Consider the following 19,456-nt stretch of genomic DNA (forward strand, 5'->3'; position numbering starts at 1 on the left):
CCGGAGGCCCCGCCCCCTCACCTGTTCCGGCTTTCCCAGTGTTGACGTTTTCCGGCTACCGTCACTTGGCGGAGGCGGGACTTCTGGGAGTGCAAGTACTCGAAAGGCATTACTGGGAAAGGAGTGAGTCTTTTTCAGGTTTATCTTCTGCTGTTAGGAGCTGTGCCCCTCTACAAAAGTACCCCAAGCTTTGCATTGTTCTTGCTTATGATGATGGTGAATATCGCATGGGAGCTAGATCTGGCTAATTTGATATCCACCATAAAAACACATTTCAGATGATATTCTTCGTTTTGGGGTAAGGATAGAGGTTAAAAGACTAAGTAAGCTTCCCTACTGTTGGGTTATATTGGTGTTATGAGCTGGTCCTCTTATTTGCATTCCTTACTTCAAGACGGAAATAGTTAAAAGTGCTTATCTTTGGGAGATATTTAGAATAACATGGCTGTAGGGACCTTGAAAGGCGACTTAGGACACCTCAAGACCAAGTTCTAAACACAATGGAGATTTATTTTCCCCAGAGGAACAAAGGTCAGGGAATAAGAGACAAAGAAAGGAGATAGAGACTAGGGAGAAGAGAAAAAGGTCAAGAGAAAGGAGAGAGAGCTATTTGCACCAGAGGCACGATGGACGAGACTGGCTATAGACAAATGGCAGCTTATAAAGGTAAAAAGAGACACACACACCCTGTTTGGATGAATTGGTTAGTTTTGATTGTGTATGTCAATTAGGTGAGCCAAAGGGGGCTTTTCAAGGGGCTGGACTTCCATAATTTGATAGCTGGACCTTGGTGGTCAGTCTTAGGAGAAAATGGCCAAATAAGGGAATAGACCTTGGTGTCTAGCTTTAGGGATGTAATTTAATGGATTTTGTTTAGCAAAACAGAGGGTATGGGGGAGAAGGCAAGGCCTGCCAAAGCCATGTTTACCATGCTTGGGCTGGCTAAAGGCCCTTCAATGGCCCATGCTTTGAATGGCACTAAAGAGACATGCAGAATAAATAATAGAAATTTATACAGAAAAAAATGTTGCCACCTGCAGGAAATGTATTTAAACAAATATTCAGGGAGGGCTGTCAGGTGGCTCTTAGGCTGTGGCCAGACAATTGCGATAGTGTGTTGGAGGTGAACCTGGGACTACATGAGACCCTTTCACAACCTGGGCAGGTGGGTGGGCAGGCAGACACACACACTTTTTTTTTAATCCTGGGAATAGGTAGATGGCTCATAGTTCAAGAACACTGGCTACTCTTCAGAGGTCTAAGCTTCTCTTGCCAGCACCCACATGGTGAGTCATGACAAGTTATCTTCTGAGACTCTAGTCCCACAGAATCTCACATCTTCTGACCTTAGCAGGAATCAGGCACTTGGAGTACAAACATACATTCATGAAAAATATCCATATACATTTAGAAACAATAACATCTAGGCATGATGGCTCCAGTGAGGTCAAGCCCAACCTGGGGTCTTAGTGGATCTAGGCCAGCAGAGAAAGGGGGAAGGCAGGCTGAGAAGCTGACTATATGCAAGTCACTGTAACATTTGGTGTTCCCGTGTGGGTCATTTGAGAAAAAGACCTACTACCTCTTCAGAGCCTCTTGAGGATCTCTTCACAACAGATCTCCACTGAAGCCACTAGAAATTCAGAAAGCACACTTGAGGAGCGCAGAGTGGGATTTACTTGGAAGCCTCACTGAATATGAAACTGGCTCTGTGACAATTACCATCCTACTTGAAGTAGTCATACCAGTGAGGGGAGGGAAAATTCCAGATAACTGAACAACTTTGGGGGGCTTGTACACAGCAAAGGTTGTAACATACTATTACCTAGCCAAGAACAAGAAGAATTGCATTTGCTTGGGGCTAATTAGGATTGATATTAGGGAAATCACATTCATGAAATCTAGAATATCTGGAGCTTAACCAGATAGTGGCTGCCTTTCTAGTTTAAGCCCCTAAAGGTTTAACATACACACACACACACACGTATGTACGTACAAGAGAGTGTCTCTCTATGTATCTCTGGCTGTCCTGGAACTCACTCTGTAGACCAGGCTGGCCTCAAACTCACAGAGATCCACCTGCCTCTGTCTCCCAAGTGCTGGAGTTAAAGCCATGCACCACCACCACCTGTCTTAAAGTATATCTTTTAATCAAGAACTGTGGTTGATGCTGGCAAAAATTAAGCAATTTCTTTAAAAGGGTGGATTGGGTGCTGTCTTGGTCTCTTGAGTATTTTGGAGGAGAGGGTCTGTTGTAGGGGTCAGGAGAGGTTAACAACCTTTGAAAAATCAACTGGATCTGAGGAATGGCATAGCTGCAGGCCACTTTAGAATTTTGGCTGTGGCCTGACTGAGAACCTTTAACTCCATTTTAAAGCCCTCAAACCAATGCTACATGCCATTTTATTTTTTTTCTTGACACCACCACGCCTACAAATATTAGAAATAAACAATCACAAATTCTTTTTATTTTATTATTTTAAGACAGGGTCTCTATATGTAGCCCTGGCTATTTTGAAATTTTCTATGTAGACCAGGCTAGCCTTGAATTCACAGAAATCCACTACCTTCTGCCTCCTGAGTGGTAGGATTAAAGGTGTACACCACTGCAACTAGCACATTTTTTCAAAAAGAATATGTTAGGAAGTACAATTAAAAAAATTCCATGTAGGAGCTAGGGAGTGGTGGTACAGGCCTTTAATCTCAGCACTGGGAAAGCAGAGGCAGGTGAATTTGTCAGTTCTAGGTCAGCCTGGTCTACAGAGTAAATTCCAGGACAGCTAGGGCTTCATTAAGAAATCTTGTCTGAAAAAATTAAAACAACAAACAAAAAAGTCCATTTAAGAGAACACTTTCATACTAAATCCCTTACACACAAAAAAGTAGAGCCCTGTTATTGTTGTCCTAGGCACATATCTGTCAGATATTCCCAAAGTGAACATATGTTAAACTATAGAAAGTATTTTCACCAGTAGCAAGACATGCATCTCACAGCTGCAAGCTGTAATAGTCTTGAATTCAGAGTCTTCTCCACAGATAAAGCCAGGGCCCTGAATACTTAGTTGAGAACTCTATCTGGCTGCTTCTAAGGGAACTTCCCTAGTTGATTTCTGCTGAATATTATTTTGGGTGTCCAATTCTCATATTCTCTCTCTCTCTCTCTCTCTCTCTCTCTCTCTCTCTCTCTCTCTCTCTCAATTTTTATTTATTCTTTTACTTTGGCTTGCTGTGCTTAATAAAGTCACATCTTCAAAACTAAACATGACTATCATAGCTTATACCATACATTCCTGCTGTTGTGTCTGACTTTACATGGACTCTATGGATTTAAACTCAGGTCCTCATTTTAAGTGGCAAGTGCTTTACTCTCTGAGCCATTTACCCAGTCTGAGACACAGGTTTTGACTGTAAACCTAATTTGTCTTGGTCAATATTGCCAGTTTGATGGGACTGGCATCTATGAAAGGACACATGCTGGGATAAAATTGTCTCCTGACTTGCTGAAGGGGAGGGTGCCTGGATGTTAAGAGTGTCTGGGAGGTGGAAATGGAGGCCATGGACTTTCAGAACCCAGTGACACTCTGAATTAATGTAAGCTCCCCACTTCCATTTACTTAGTTGTTCACTGCCATATATGGGGACTACCCTAAACACAGTAGCTTGGGGTCATTTCCACCCTTCATTGCTCACAGACAGGGAGATATACTCAGAAGGATGGCTTGTCTCTCTGCAACTTGAATGTTGTTTTCCTAGAGTGTTCCATGAGGAGTGGCATGTCCAAATGGCCTTCCAAGCTAGGCATTGCGATATTGACTGTGGGCTGAGGTGCCACTAATCCCTAAGTAGATTTTCCATCCATGTAGACTGTCCTTTTTCAGTGGTCAGGCTGAGCTTCTTGTGGTAGCTAGTCTCCAAGAAGTTGGAGTGAAACCACAGTGCTTCTGGAGTGATGAACCCAGAACTCAAAGCAAGTCTTGGATAGCATCTGCCTAGAACCAAAGAAGAAGTAAATAGAGCACACCTTGTAATCAGGTAAGTATTCAAGTTAAACAGCAAAGTAGCCTTTGGAATAGAAGAGTTCAGGTTTTCTTGGCATGCTCTACCCTATGACCACCAACAAAGATAGAAGCATCTGGACGGTTTACTCTGGTGTAGGAGTTGTTTCACATGTATGCATGACATATCCATATTTTATAACCTAATTTTACATATACACACTCAAAACACACTTGCTAGTTCTGTCTCAACTGTGAGGAGCAGTGACCTAGAGGGAGGTGAATGGCTCTTCATATACTATGGCCTCACCTTCTCTCAGCTCTTTGGGCCAGAAACCCACTTGAATACCACCACCCCTTCCCGATCCCACACCTAACTTGACTACCTGAACCTACCACTAGCAGACTGTCTACTTGGTGGCCACCCTGAACCCTGTTCTAGAGTCTCATCTTTGATTCCAAGGCCTGGTCTTTCCACCCACTAGTGTGTATATCTTGACCCTAACCAACTTCTCCAGTTCTGGGCAAGCCAGTCATTGTGAGAATCCTCCAGAATTGAGGGTTGAGGAGCTATTCATGACCTGTGAGTGAGATTCTGCTTGCCCCATGCTTTTAAAAAGGGGGTGCTTAGAGCACACATTACACATACCTACCAGGGTAACTGTTTGCACAGGCACTGGTGTCTACAGAGTGGGAGGACAGAGACATACCAGTCCCCTAACTGGAACTGAGGATCAGTACAGGTGAGCAAGTGACACCTGCCCAGTTTCCTCAGGCAGGGCAAAGGGGACACTTTTCTAATTTTCACCGGTCATAGGCATGGTATAAATGGCTGGCAAATGTGAACAATACCCTTGTCCCTCTACCAAAGCATAATGAGAACCTTCAACTGTCCAGTAGACATCCATGTAGAAATTACGTTCTAGTTCTTCCTCCTAGTCCCATGTTCCCAGAAATAAGACTCATACTCAAAAAGTATGTACAAATAATTTGGCCACATATAGCTAGGCTTTTCTCTTATTAGATTATGACTTAAGTTATACCATTTATTTTAACCTACATCTGCCATATGGCTGATTACCTGTGCTCAGGTTCCATGCTTCTGTCTTGTCACATTTTCTAAGCTGAATCTCCTGAGCCTGGCTCTATACCAGAATTTGTTTTGCTTCCTGGATGTCCCACCTTCTATTCTACCCTTACCTATAGGCCATGGGTTTTCTAATTGACAGGTGATAAATCCATACAATACACAAGATACTCTCTCTACAGTTCCCCTTTTAGTCCAATGAAAGGCTCTTTTTCTTTCAAATATAAATTGAATATAATTATAACAATTATGAAACAAGAAAATTATTAGGTAAGAGTTACATTTAAAAAGTTCAGTCTGTATTTGGCAACTCAAGAGAGAGGATTTTATTATCTAACCTATCTTGGTGAGTTCAGAGTTCTGCATCTAAATCAGTTTCTATCCTGCCTTGTACTATTAACCTAAAATCATCTTTGTAGACCTAAACACATCTGCTAAAATCCTAAACAATTTAATCATAATTGTGAAACTGTAAGTATGTAGTATTTAGCCCCATCAGGGACCTGACAAGGAATAAATATTATCCGAGTGCTGTGATAGAATCGTGGCTCATGTCCACACAGACTACACTAGGCCAACACAGTTCCACATGAGAGATGTTTATTGAGGGGGAGGAGAGCAAAAGGGGGCGATGGAGACGAAGGGCGAAAAGTGAGAAGAGAAAGAACAAAGCTCAAGATGGTCAGCATTTTATTTAGGCTGTGATGTAACTGCTCACATGTAAATGTGGGAGGTAAACCAAATAGACGCTGGGAATATATGGTGATTGCCATGGCAACAGATGCATGTGTCCCTGTCTCCTATGGGTGACGTCACCATTGTTGCTGGGTTCAGAGGTGATTTGCAACCATAAAGTCGGTCCCTGATACCAACACTGAGTAAGTAGGAAATGCAAGCAGCAGCTTCCAAGACTAAGAAGTGACAGAGACAGTTGACAGTCCCCAATATTCTCTAAAACATTGGAGCATCATCTTCAGCCTTCAGGTCCAAAATATCTGATAGATCTTATGTGAAGCAGGAATTATGAAGGACTTTTTTACCCTCTCTTGCCAGAACTTGATAGTTGACTTCCCTGCATCCATTTGTCCCTTTGGATAGTATTCTGTCTTAGATGAAGTTAGGACATTTTCTTTGCCTGGTGGCTAGCTTGCCACAATTGAAGCAACTTCACATGAAGGTTTCTGATGCTCATCTTCTTCCAAATCTAATCTAATGGGGGTACTGCCAGGAGTTAAAATGCCTTAAATTAACAATAAAAAAATCTTTAAATGCCATATTCTTTGAGTCTATGAGGTTTTGGAAGACCATCTATCTATTTATAACATATCTGAACAAGCTAACATTGCCTGTCTCTAGCTACCTATTATCTGTTCAAACCAGGATGTATTATATCTGTGATGATCCAGACTAGCATTGAACAAGACCATGAGTTTGATTGACTATTAACTTGTATTGCTTAATTAGGATTAACTTGCATTATCCTAAACAGTTTGCAACGGCAGCTATTAAAAGGACTGGGACTAAGCTTTTTATTTTTAAATGAGTTACATAGGCACAATACCTATACAAGAGTTGAAACATACATACATTATGTTGTAGCAAAAGTAATCTTAAATTTTGTATCAATATATAAGGTGCATGTCAATGAAAACCTTAAACTTGTTTGGATAATCTATAATCCATAACAATGTAAACAAAAATAACCTTATTTGAGAATAGTAATAGCTCTAAGTTGAAGAGTAGCTTCAATACCATTTTATTGTATTATTTCCATATGACAGTTCTACATTCCCCCCTTTTCTTTTCAACCCCCTTCACTTTATCTAAGAAAGAAAGAAGGCTAGAGAAGAAGAAAGGAAAGATAGAAATCCCTGAGTCTAAGTTCTGCATTTCATTTCCTCCATGTCCAGGGCCATGATTATTTGCAATCATCCCCTAAAATGACAACAAATCAATAACTCATAAAATGACCAAAACCATCCACCTCAACTTAAGGAGCTAACACAACAGTCTTCTCATAATTGCTTCCTGTTGAACTGGGGCAAAGAATTCATTTTTACTATAACACAGTCACCCAATTATATATAGTCCCCACACCACTAACACTTACTACCCACCCTCACTCACCTATTGTCTATCTGTCTCCCTCTCTCTACCCAAAAACTAACTCTGCAATTTCCCAGAACATGAGATTTGTAGTTTGAAGATAAAGGTCTTCTGCTGTGGTCATTTGAGTTGTTCTCCACAGTTGCCATTTGAGTAATTCGGTCCTAAGTTGGTGGCTGTTTGGGCAGTTTAGGAGGTCAAAGTTTCTGGAGAAAGTATCATGTGGGGTCAAGCTGAGAGGTTTCAAAGCCACATGCCATTCCCATGTGTCTTGGTTTCCTGCTTGCTGCATGAGATGTTTCTGATTCCAGCCAGTTTGCTTCAGATGGTTTCTGATGGGCCTAGAACTATGAGCCCAGATAAACCCTTCCTTCTCTAGCTGCCTTCATCATGGTATTATCACAGAAACAGAAGAGCAACTGAATCATGCTTTATCTATGCATGTTCAAGAAACAGCTGGAATCAATGGTAAGTGAACTATCTGGAGCTATAGCCCAGCCAAGTTTACACAGCTTAATTTCACATGGTGCTTGGCACCAGTTAACTTTAGAAGACACCAGGCTCAACATGAGAATGGATAGATAGAAAGAGGGAGTGAGCAGGTTCTGTGCTGGCTACCCTTTGCTGGGCATTTACCCATCAGAGGAAATGGACCATAGTCAAAGCCCTTGACACTTCAGTCATCCGATAATGCAGAAAAAATGGCTGGTTATTGAGTACTTTTGTACTAGGAGTTTTATTCAGTGCGTCCCATGGCTTATCACCTACAGAATCATTGGGTTCTACCAGGCCAGACCCAGTAGCAGCCCTGCCTGGCCCCGGTCTGTTCCCTTTCCAGGAAATGCTTTTTTTTTTCAAGATTTATCTTATTTGTTTAATTTTTGTGAGTATGAATGTGTGTGTGTGTGTGTGTGTGTGTGTGTGTGTGTGTGTGTGTGTGAATGAACCTGACACTAGCTAGCTTTTTCTAAAAAGAGGAAACCTTAATTGGGGGAATTGTCTCCATTCTATTGGTCTACAGACACGTCTGTGGGAGCATTCCTTGATTAAGGGTTGATGTAGGAGGGCCCAACCCATTGTGGGTAGTGCCACCCCTGGGCAGGTGGTCCTGGGTGGTAGAAGAAAGCAGGCTGAACAAGCCAGGAGGAGCAAGCTAGTGAAGAGCATTCCGTCATGGCCTTGCCTCTAGACTCCTGCCTTCAATTCCTGCCCCAACTTCCTTTCATCATAGACTATGAACTATAAGCTGAAATAAAATAAACCCTTTGGCCCACTCCTTCAACTGCTTCTGGTCACGGTGTTTTATCACAGCAATAGAAACCTATCTAAGGACGATTTGCCTGTGTGTGTGTGTGTGTGTGTGTGTGTGTGTGTGTGTGTTTGTACCACATTTGTTTTATGCCTACAGAGCCTACAAGAGGACATCTAATCCCTGAAAATGGAGTTACAGGCAGCTGCAAGCTGCCTCCTGTGGGTGCAGTGAGCTGAACTCTGGTACTCTACATGAGAGGTAAGTGCTGGGAACTGCTATGCCACCTCTCCAGCAACCCTTCTCCAGGATTCTAAGCAGGGAAGTTAGATACAGGACCCAACCAGTTTCTGCCCCCTGCTCTATAAAGATTGGTGTGTGGATTGTAGAGGGGTGCAGGAGGGCAAAAATGTCTCTGGGCCTTCATGAGTTTAAACCCTCGTGAAGGCGGGGTAACTTGTCATCATCATTCCCCTGGAAGCTTGGCTTTCAGAAAGCAAAACCCAGAAGACTACTTTTCTCTCTGCTCTGTAGTCTGACTCCTGCTATGAGTGGGCCTCACTGACCAGGAGAGGCAGAGGAAATGACAGTGTGTCTGTCTGTCTGTCTGTCTGTTTATTTGTTTGAGACAGAGTCTCAATTTGTCTCATGGGCTGGACTTGAACTTCCTATGTAGTCCAGGCTGACCTCAGTCTTGTAGTCATCATCCTGCCTCAGAATCCAAGGTGCTGGGGCTTACAGGCATGATCAAGCCTGGGTCAAGTCTGTATCTGTGCTCATGTGTGTATTTGTTCATGTTTGTGTAAGTGTGCGGGTGCATGAGGCAGCAAGAGATGGATGTTGGCATGTTTTCTTTAAACATGTTTTCTACTGTATTACTTTTTTGCAAGGATCTGCCACTGAACCTGGAGCTTGATAATTTGGCTTAGATTGGCTCGCTGGTGGGCCCCTGGAACCGGGCTGCCTTTGCCCTCATCCCCTTGGCTTGTAGTGCTAGAGTTACAGAAATGTGTTCTGGTGTGCTCAGTTCTTATGTGGGTACTGAAGATCTGAATGCACTATCCCGTAACATGGTTGCACTTTGGCCACTGAGCCTTTCCCAGTCCCTAAGAGGCTCCCCTCATCTGCAACCACTATGTCACTTCATTGCCTTCTCTCGGTTGTGTATTCAGTCTCTTCTCCATCATAATTTCCCTCTCCTCCATAAAATCATAAACATGTCTAAAACACTGAAAATCCTGATCATTACTGACTTAAAAGAACACAAGGCTCCTGCCTTATAAGGAAACACTGCCCAGATTTCCTTGCATGCTGCCATACACTGGTGCTCTGCCTCACTCGGTCCCCTCCTTTCTCTGTAACTGAAGAGTGGGTAACAGGCACTCTGCTCTGCCGCTCAGCTGGCAGAATGCCTGGAGAGCAGCCAGTGGCCTGGGTTCAATCTCCTGATAAGTCATCAATTTCTTTCTCACCCAAAACATCTGGTTTAGGCTCCTGAGTTATGAGCTAATATTAAATGTAAAAGCTTACAGCGTCACATATATAACACTGTTGATTAGAAACATCAAGAAAAGTAATTGACTGGAGGGGACTCGTGTGACCAGCTGGTCAAACATCTGGATAGGATCCCAGGGATCTGAGCTGAATTCCCAAGCCGTTCATTCTTTCTTGGCCAGTAGTACATGGTAGCATCCTTAAAAGTTTTGAGTCTCCTTTTTCTGAACTGAGTTTCCCACAGCATTTTATATACAATAATATGAATGTGTGTTTTGGTTAGCTGAGAAAAGCTAAATAAAATAATTCCAGTTGTTATCTTCCCACGCATTCATTCCTTGGCTATTACTGTTGTCTGCTTTTCTTTATCCTTGGCCTATTACAAACTATCACCACTGGGTGGCAATGTGCACCCATGTTTGCCAAAGCCTAAGGTTTGTGAGGGAGGTAACCATTGACTAAGCCCATCTGGTTTGCAGCTGAGCAGCCCAAGGAAGAGTTCCTGCCAGCCTGAGGCTTTGTTTTCAGGAGCTACTCTGGTGACAGCTCCACAAATCTCCTAAGTCAACTACATCCCAGTGACCCCAGCCAGTAACCTGTGACCAGTACCCTGGAGCTAAATGCGGCTTTAGGAGATGCTGAATTCTGTGGGCCAACAGCAGCCTCTCCTCTCACTCTTTTCTGCCAGCATTGGCTCCTGCCAGAAAACCAAGGACTTCTCCATCTCTCCTGGACCATTATTGTTTGAATTTAAGGAGGACTGATGTAGGGTAGTTGTTTGTAGTGCTGTGTTGAGGACTCTGAGGCCTCATGGTCCAGACTCAGAGAGCAGGGATACTGTTATATTAGCCATCTCCCTCTCCCATCTTCCTGCCTGCCTGTCTTCCTTATGCTCATTGGATCCTTGTGAAGAACCAGGTACTTGGCTAAGGGTTTCAATATTAAGATCATCTTGGTCTCTGTCCTTATAGAACTTAAAAACTAAATGGAGAAACAGGCAAACCCCAGAACAGGGCCACATGGTGTCAAGGGCACACGGCCCTGGGTGTGAATGATAGGACCAGGATGAGGAAGAAGAATGTTAGAATGCAGCGTGCACACAGATGCTTTTCACGTTTCCTTTGCTGCCTTGTGTCTACAGTTGTCAAAAAGCTGCCTTGTCTCAAGCCAGGAATGATGGTGGACCCTTTAGTCTGGGCACATGGAAAACAGGAAGCAAAAGTTGAGGAATTCAAGGTCAGCTGTGGATAGGTAGCTGAGGACAACCAGAGTCCCAGAAGACCCTCTCTGACTCTAAAAACAAACAAGCAAAGCCTTCTTTCTCACCTGCCCTCCCAGAGGGTCTCTGGCTGTTGGAATGGCACAGAGGGTCAAGGTAGGTGCCCTGGGTGAGAGAGACCCTTGCTCCATCATAACAAGAACCCTCAGCCCTGCTGATTATATTCCTGTAAAACATAGTCTCAGGGAGTGCTCTGTTATATGATCACTTGAAGGAAAGGCTGTGTCTATATTTTTAAGTGAAATTACAAAAAAAAAAAAAAAAAGACACTATGGGCTAAAAAATAAAAATAAAATAAATAAATAAATAAATAAATAAATAAATGAAAGTATGTGTGCAGTCAATTTTTCCAGCCCCTGGAACATTTGTGTCTGTTTTCCTCTTGTGGTGAGGACCGGTTTCTGCACCCTTTGTGTTTCCAACTTCCTTCCGCTCTTTCCTCAATATGGCTTTTCATTTTGAAAGTAAATACTGTGCCTTTTAACATTCCACCTTGATGGTATCTGCTCACCTTCCCGTTCACCCCAGACTCTGATGCGGTGGCTCTGGAGTGGGGCACGAGAAGTTCCCTCTCTAGCAGATTCTAGCTGATTTAACACTGGAGATGCAAGATCCAGTGGTGGGTGAGGACACCCACTGCAAAGTACAAGGGGGTAGAAAGTAAGAATAGACCTTGAACTTGAGCTTGTGCTGTGGACTTGGAGTTGGCTGCCTTGTTTTCAAGTACAAAGTAAAAACAGAGGGAAAGAAAAAAAGCAATGTGTTATAATGACTCCAGTTCTGTCCTTCACCTTGTCAGTAATGGCTTCAAGATTCTGGATGACAGATATTTGTTTTAGGCACTTAACAATGGCTTGCTGCTTTGAAGCCACAAAACAATAAGCTGGCATGTAGAGTATGACAAAGTCAGAAGGAGCAGCACCCTGGGGCTGTGTACACAGTGTTCTCACTTTCCCTTCCCACTCCCTGTGACTAGGACACCTCACTAGGGGCTGATGCTAAGCTGCATGATCTCTGTCCCTCTTTGTGCCTTTTATGATGCACTAAGGTTTGGCTGTTTCAGTTCTAGATATGTCTGAAATCTGACAAAGATGCACTGAGATGTTTGAATGAGACACCAGAGTGGTCTTTGCCACCTCCTGCTCTGGTCTCCAGATGTGAATCTGAAGCTCTTTGCTGAAAAAGACACCTTGACACCATGGAATACCCCCAACCAAACTGTCAACTTCAGGACAGTGTCTTACTGCAAGGTTAATGCTGGTAACCACAAGCATTTTCATCCACCCAGGAACCAAGAGTCCTGGTTACCCATTTCCTCCATGGAAGTTGGAAAAACACAAACTTGGATTCTGAGGCCCCATCTTTACCCTTGTAAGTGGATTAACACATTCATTCTGAGTGGATTCTTGTGAAAGGTTAAATTTACTTCTTTTACTCTAAATGTCAGTTGCTCTTGACATTCTGCTTTCCACCATGGGATGATGCAAGAAGAGTCTTGTGCCCTATCAAAGGCATCACTGATCTCAGAATTGTCCATTCCCCAGTACTGCGAAACATAACGATTTTATTTTTGCTACAGGGAGGGTATCACTATAAAATCTGGCTTTTAACTTTCTGTATAGCCCAGGAGGGCCCCAAACTTAAAACAGTCTTCTTACTTTAGCCTTTAAGATGCTGCTATGATGAGGTAAGATGCCATGCCTGGTTGGTTGGTCGGTCTGTCTGTCTGTCTGTCTGTCTGTCTCTGCCTCTCTCTGTCTCCATTATCCAGTCACAGGTATTCTGTTAAAGCAGCACGAAATGGAGTGGTTCATTTATTTAACCATGTCTGTCTGCGGTGTGGAACATAAGGAGCCCAACTCATGGGCACCGGGCAGTAGGACATGGTCATCTTGTGCAGGGCTCACCACACTTCATCCATAGCACAGCAAGGACTTCCCCGCCCATGGCTGGGCTTTCCCCAAGCAGAGCCTTGTCAAAAAACTTGTTTCAGCCACATCTGTTTCTCTATTGCCTCATCCCCCACAAGCCACAGAGGCTCTCTCTCTTTTCAAATAAAAATAATACCAGCTGATATGGATTCCACACTTTTGTGAGCTCTTGACAGGCCCGTACTTGCTTACTCTTCACACCACTTGTATAGTGGATGTCGTTTTCATTCTTGCTTTACAACCCAGAAAACAGAGACACAGAAGTGTAAGGAAGTTTCGGGGATGGCACAGCTGATATGACAGGGCAAGGACTTAACCAAAGGAGGTGAGGGCGACAGAGGGCATCCCTTCTGCAATCACTGCCTGTATCACACTGACTGGAGAAACACACCTCCACATTTTCTTAGTCCTGTCCTCTGGGGTAAAACAGTCCTGTATTGATTTTGAAGGGATCAGAAGATGTGAACCCCAAATCAGTCTGTAAGTGGGACATCTTGATGGTTTTGACCTTAGGGCACCTGAGAGGCTGCTGGAGCCTTCCACTTTCTCCTTTGTCCCCAAAGGCAGGGTACATATTTCTTATGAGAAATGTCCTTCTTGTATCATGAAGAGGAAAAGGTTGTCGGTGGAGATGGGGAGTCTATGCCAAAATGAATCCATACAAATGACTCGCTGTTTCCAGCTGCAATTTGGTTCTGAATGGCCCTAATGGCCTGGGTGGTAAAGGCTTAGTTCCCAGCTTGGCACCTGGGCAGTGCTAGAAATGTGTGGCGGTGGACCTGAGTGATGTCAAAGGCATGCCCTCAAAGAGGACTGTGGGCCCCTTCCATGTCCTCTTCTTCACTTCCCTAAGGTCCCATGCCATTTGCAAGTCCAAATCATAGTCAATGGATATCTGGATGAAATGGGAATACAAAGGGACAGGCCTTTTCCCTCAACTAGGGGTGTCTCAACCTCAACTTCAGGGCTTCCTGTTGGCTCACCTGAGGCCTCAGCTGTAGTGACATTGTGCCTGAACCTTCCCCTCCATTCTGACTTTCTTACTCTCTTACAGGTATCTCATCTGTGGTAGCTTTGGCTTAGGAGTCCCCAACTCAGGGTCTTTTTAAGCAACCCAACAAGACCTGGCCATCTTCCTTTCATACAGCAGTGTAATTGTTGCCCTCAAAGCCTGTCACTTTCCAAATGATTTGAAAGTGCTGAATGCTATCCTGATCTCATCTCAGTCTCTAGTATGCCTTGGACCCCTGGGTGTCAGGATGTCTCCGTGGGACAGTTTCACCTGAAACAATCTAGCAATGTAAGTTTGTTTGGGGGACCTGAAGAGAAAAACCCCAAAGAGGGCTGATTACATTGAATGGAGTCATTCCTAATTGCCAGTGGGACTGTCTAAGTAGAGTAGCAGGAAGCAACCCCAACCTCTAGTTGGACTGAGATTTTAAAGGACAAAATAAGCAATTGTGATATATACAGAAAGCAAGCATTGTTTACAGAAGCAGAGAGATAACAGTTAATGGTCAGGCAGTTAACCTTTAGTTCAGGGTCACAGTGTGGAGGAATTTAGAGGCCAGTTTACTGTAGGAATTAGGGCTGATCTAGAGACCAGTTTTACCCAAGATATTTTTAGCATGTAAAGTACTCTTAGGAATACTTTGATGAGATGGCATAACTATAGTTCAGTAGCCTACTACAAGTTTACACTGAAATTGTCTGCTTCATTGTATTAGTTGGGTCAAGCTGAGCTTTCAGGTGATAAATGAGCATCTCAGTGGTGTGAGAGCCCAATGTCAGGACCACGTTCGTGTCTTTCTACCCTGTTAGGATTTATGGAATAACAAAAACTTTACAAGACATGGTGGTTTCAGTGACAGCAGTTTGCCAGCTATTCGAGCTTTCCCCCCTAACCCTGGCCAAGGTGAACACAGATTCTTTTATTCTCATCTTAACTACCGCTAACTCTGAGATCACACATTACACGGCACCCTATAAATCTATCTAGATCTCTGTGTATATGTGGCCTCCGAAAGGCTACAGAAGGCAAGAGGCCACGGCACAATTCAAAAGGGTTCAGAAGAAGGGCTGATAGAAATGTAAATAGTCTGTCGATAAGATAACAAACCCAAACCAATTCTAGGAAGACATTTCTGCTGTAGTCAGGCTTCTATGGTCCACAGACACTAGATGTAGAGTTGAGTCCAGCTGCAAAGGTGAAAGGGCACGGCCAGATGGATAGGCAGGAGAATTGGCAGATGGCTGTTGAGTAGCAACATCAACAGCACCTGGGGGAAGAATCTGGGTGGAAGCCCTAGGGAGAGTCAGAAGTCTGTCTGTCCTTCTGGGTGGTCAGATGATGGGCAGGTGGGTGCTATCCCCATTGCCATACTATGTGCCTACCTCTTTGTGACATCCAGGTGAGGGAGTCACACACCCTCATCTGATGTATCTGCTAAGTTTCTAGGCCTGGCTTCCCTGATATGATTGTAATATGCACACATAGCCCACCTGATAGGAATGAATATATTCTAAAGAAATATTGTATCTCTCTCCTTGGCTATCAGATGAATGAAACCATGAACCCCAAGACATAAATAACCTGGAAGAAGAAATGGCTGAAGTCCCAGGGGCAACCAGAGACAGAGCTCTCTGCCAGAGGAGGAACTTATGTCTGGAAAAGGATTTATAAGTTGTGAGACAACCATATGGACTGGTTGGAGCAGAGGCAGTGTTGGACAGGGTAGTGGTGAGAGTTGGTTAGATGTGTGTGAGACCACACTTTGGCTGAATGTTCAACCATGAATATCTCTTGCTAGTTTAATTTAACCCCTACCCTCCTGTTAGGTCCCAAAGGCAGACCTTGACTAGCCATTGATCTTTTTTTCCCTCTTCCTGATATGGCCACATTAAATAAATCTTGTTTAATAGTGTCTCCATTTTGCATTTTGCTATGAATTGAGCTCTTTAATATGTTATGAAGGCTGTGTGGTGGCTCTGGCTTGTTGGAATACAGGTTGTGACAGCCCTAAGTCTGGTCATACTTCCAGAGCCCCTGAAATATTTATATGGTGGTTCCTTTCTATCCCAGGAACAAGTCATTTATCAGTCTTTGCTGCATGGATGGCACTGGGGAGATGGTATTCTTCATGTATCTGCCCCAGTACAGTACCCAAAATGGAGTCTTTCGGGTCAAGGCACATGTGAACAACCACTGCTTTTATATAATCTAGAGAACTTTTGGGGAAGGTACAACCTGATCTCAATATTTAGTCTGTTTTGTGGAGCTTAACAAAACACTTCAGCTTGTAAGTCTGGAGGCTCAAATGGCACAGGGCAGCATCTTCTCAGTTGGTAGATAGCATTGCAATAATGAAGCATGTGTTAAAAAAGAGGCCATGTGATAAGACAGGAAACAAGAGATTGAGACACTTTCATTTTGGGGACAAGAAGCTCTTATAGAGCTGATCACTCCCACCAGACCTGACCCACTTCCCAGTGATGACATCCATCCATCCTTGGAGATGCAGTACCTGTGACCTACTACTTCTCTCAGAGACTTCAAGGTTCACTGCCTCAATGCTACACACCAAGGACTGAGCTTTCCGTGTGCCCACAGGTCTATGGGAGCCAAGCCATACTCACACCATGGTAAGTTCATACCCATCACTCAGCTCCAGAGAAAAGCAGAGCAGATCTGTACAGACTGAATTCTTGTGCTCAGTGTTCCTTCCCCCAAGAAGCTTTCCCTGCTTGTTAAAGTCTCTCCTCTCTGGCCTTGCTGTGTCCTTCATCCATGTTTTGCCAAAACCCTTAGACACAGACAGAAATCATTATATGTATAATGCTTTGTCAGGAAGGTGTTTTGAAAACTTACAAGATTCTGGAACATAGGACTCCTTACTGGAACCAGCCCCTGCACACTGCAGTTAAGAGCTGGGGAAAACAAAGATCCTGATCTTAGAGTTGGATCAGAGAAATGGCAACCTTCAGCCCCCCTTGGCACAGCAAATAAATCAGAGTTTACAGCTAAGTCTGGGAGGCAGGCATGTCTGGCTGGGTTTTCCAACTGTTTCCACCACAATCTATAGCAAGAAATACCTTTCCTATGGTGATCTGGTAAGAAGACAAACACACATATGTGAACAATTGAGGGAAAAACTTCCACTAAATAACTCTAATCTTTACTCTGTGCAACTGAGGTACAATAAAAAAGGTATTGATTCTTTGTTTCTGATACCTGGCACTGAACCCCTAAAACCCATGGAATTTCCTGCCTCTTGTCCCTTGTATGCTAATGAGGTGGCTCATGGCAGGCAGGCAGTGGATATCATCAGAATGAGGACCCATTGCCAGAAAAGTGAACCACAGTGATTACAGTTGGAACTTCCATCTCCACTTCCCAGCCTCCAGCCACTGGAGAGAGACTATAGACTGACCTCAGCCACTTCAGTTCATGATTCAATCCATCACACATGCACAATGAAACTGCTGTCAGAAAATGTGGAAGAGTGACCTCTGGGGGCCCACCAGATTTCTGAAACAGGATTTGATGGTTTTCTTGAGTTTGACACCAACCTAGACATCTCTAGGAGGAGAAAATCTTAATAGAGAAAATGCCTCCATCGGATTGGCCTGTGGCTTTTCTGTAAGGCATATTCTTGGGACTCTGGAGCAGCATATTGATGTGGAAGTGCCCAACCTACTAGAGGCAGAGTCACCACTGGCCAGGTGCTAAGTTTTATAAGAAAGCAGGCTGAGCAAGCCATGAGGGACAAGCCAGTAAGCAGTGTTCCTCCATGGTCTTTGCTTAAGTTCTTGCACTGATTTTCTTCAATGAAGGATTGTGCTAAGAAATGTAAACCAAATAAACCTTTCTCTTCCCCAAGGTGCTTTTGGTCATGGTGTTTATTACAGAAATAGAAAGAAACCTAGGACACACACCATTACCTAGAAGGATGAATGACCCCCAACTCTATAAGGACTGAGGCTCCGGATCACCAAGACCCTTGCAGACTTCACCTGGGCACTTCACCTGGCTGCTCATCTCTATTCTTATAATAAACTGGGATGATAACAGAGCTTTTCTGTGTCCTATACAACTTTCTAGTAGATGATCAGACCTTAGCAGGAGTCATGGGACCCTGGAGCTTGTAATCTGCTGGGTAGAGGTGTGTGTGGCTTACAGACCACATTTCCTGTTCACACCTGAAGTAGAGGTGCCCCTGAGAGCTTACACTTGGGTTCTGTTCAGATAGTATTAGAATTGAATTGCATTGGTGGACATCTGTTTTGATCTGAGATTTGAATAACTGGTGTTTGGTGGTATAAAACCAGAACAGTAGATGACTGCAAATCCAGTTTTCTTCTATTTTTGTCCTATTAAGCTTGCTTATAAAATGTTGTTTGTGACCCATGAAACTGATTTCAAAACTACTGTTAAAGAGTTCTTAGGATCCAGGCCTGAGCCCTGGTAGCCCTAACCAGCCAGGTTCAACTATTTGTTCCCAAGACCTGTCTGAGAGACAGGTGTGGTAACTTGAATAAAAAATGGCCCCATAGGTCCATAGGGAGTGGTTCTATTAGGAGATTGTATTTGTTGGAGAAGGCGTGGCTTTGTTGGAGAAGGTGTGGCCTTGTTGGAGAAAGTGTGTTTCAGACTATTCCTGCTGTCTGGGGATCCAGATGTACAACTCTCACTATCTCTCCAGCACTGTCTGTCTGCATGCTACCATGTCTCCTGCCATGATGGTAATGGACTAAACCTCTGAAACTCTAAGCCAGGCCCAATTACTTCCTTTACAAGTTTCCATGGCCATGGTGTCTCTTCACAGCAATAAAATCCTAATCAAGAGAAGAGGTGATCATGAAAAATAGACATTTATTCAACATGATCACAAAAGAACAAGGAAGAGATGTGGTGAACCTAAGTCTGTCTGTCTGTGGGATTCTAACATGACATTTCATCTTAAATAGAAAGCAAGAGTGGGGGGTCTAGAGAGGTGGCTCAGTTGATGAGAGCACTTACTGCTCCCGTAGAGAAGCTGAGTTCAGTTCTCAGTACCTACATGGAAGTAGGTTGGCAATCAACTGATGGAGATCTGATGTCGGCTTTGTTCTCCGTGGCCACTGGGCACATAGTTGCTACACATGCATACATACAGGCAAAACCACTAACACACATAAAATAAAAATAAGTAAAGCTATTTTTTAAAGAAGGCATGAGTAAGCATAAGTATGCAGTCAAGGTGTGGTCCCGCCCACCATTGGTACATCACAGGCCTGGCTCTGAGCTCCCCTTCGTGGTGGTCCTGAAAGTTGTCA

The 19,456-nt window shown here is 43.7% G+C and overlaps 1 long non-coding RNA gene across 8 annotated transcripts; it reads left to right on the plus strand.

Moving 5' to 3' along the window:
• The first annotated feature begins 12 nt into the window (after nucleotides 1–12).
• On the plus strand, nucleotides 13–18,216 carry LOC117711273 (uncharacterized). Of its 8 annotated transcripts, none has more exons than XR_013111266.1 (9): nucleotides 13–123; nucleotides 3,879–4,032; nucleotides 7,500–7,656; nucleotides 8,597–8,698; nucleotides 11,073–11,306; nucleotides 12,274–12,581; nucleotides 14,196–14,441; nucleotides 15,700–16,783; nucleotides 18,022–18,216. It is a non-coding gene; the product is annotated as an uncharacterized LOC117711273 (long non-coding RNA). The 8 variants fall into 8 exon arrangements; XR_013111265.1 differs by lacking the exon at nucleotides 18,022–18,216 and adding an exon at nucleotides 17,449–18,015; XR_013111267.1 differs by lacking the exon at nucleotides 18,022–18,216 and adding an exon at nucleotides 17,539–18,015.
• Nucleotides 18,217–19,456: the final 1,240 nt, after the last annotated feature.

This window comes from Arvicanthis niloticus, chromosome 6, assembly GCF_011762505.2.
Source record: "Arvicanthis niloticus isolate mArvNil1 chromosome 6, mArvNil1.pat.X, whole genome shotgun sequence".
In the NCBI taxonomy this organism is placed as follows: Eukaryota; Metazoa; Chordata; class Mammalia; order Rodentia; family Muridae; genus Arvicanthis; species Arvicanthis niloticus.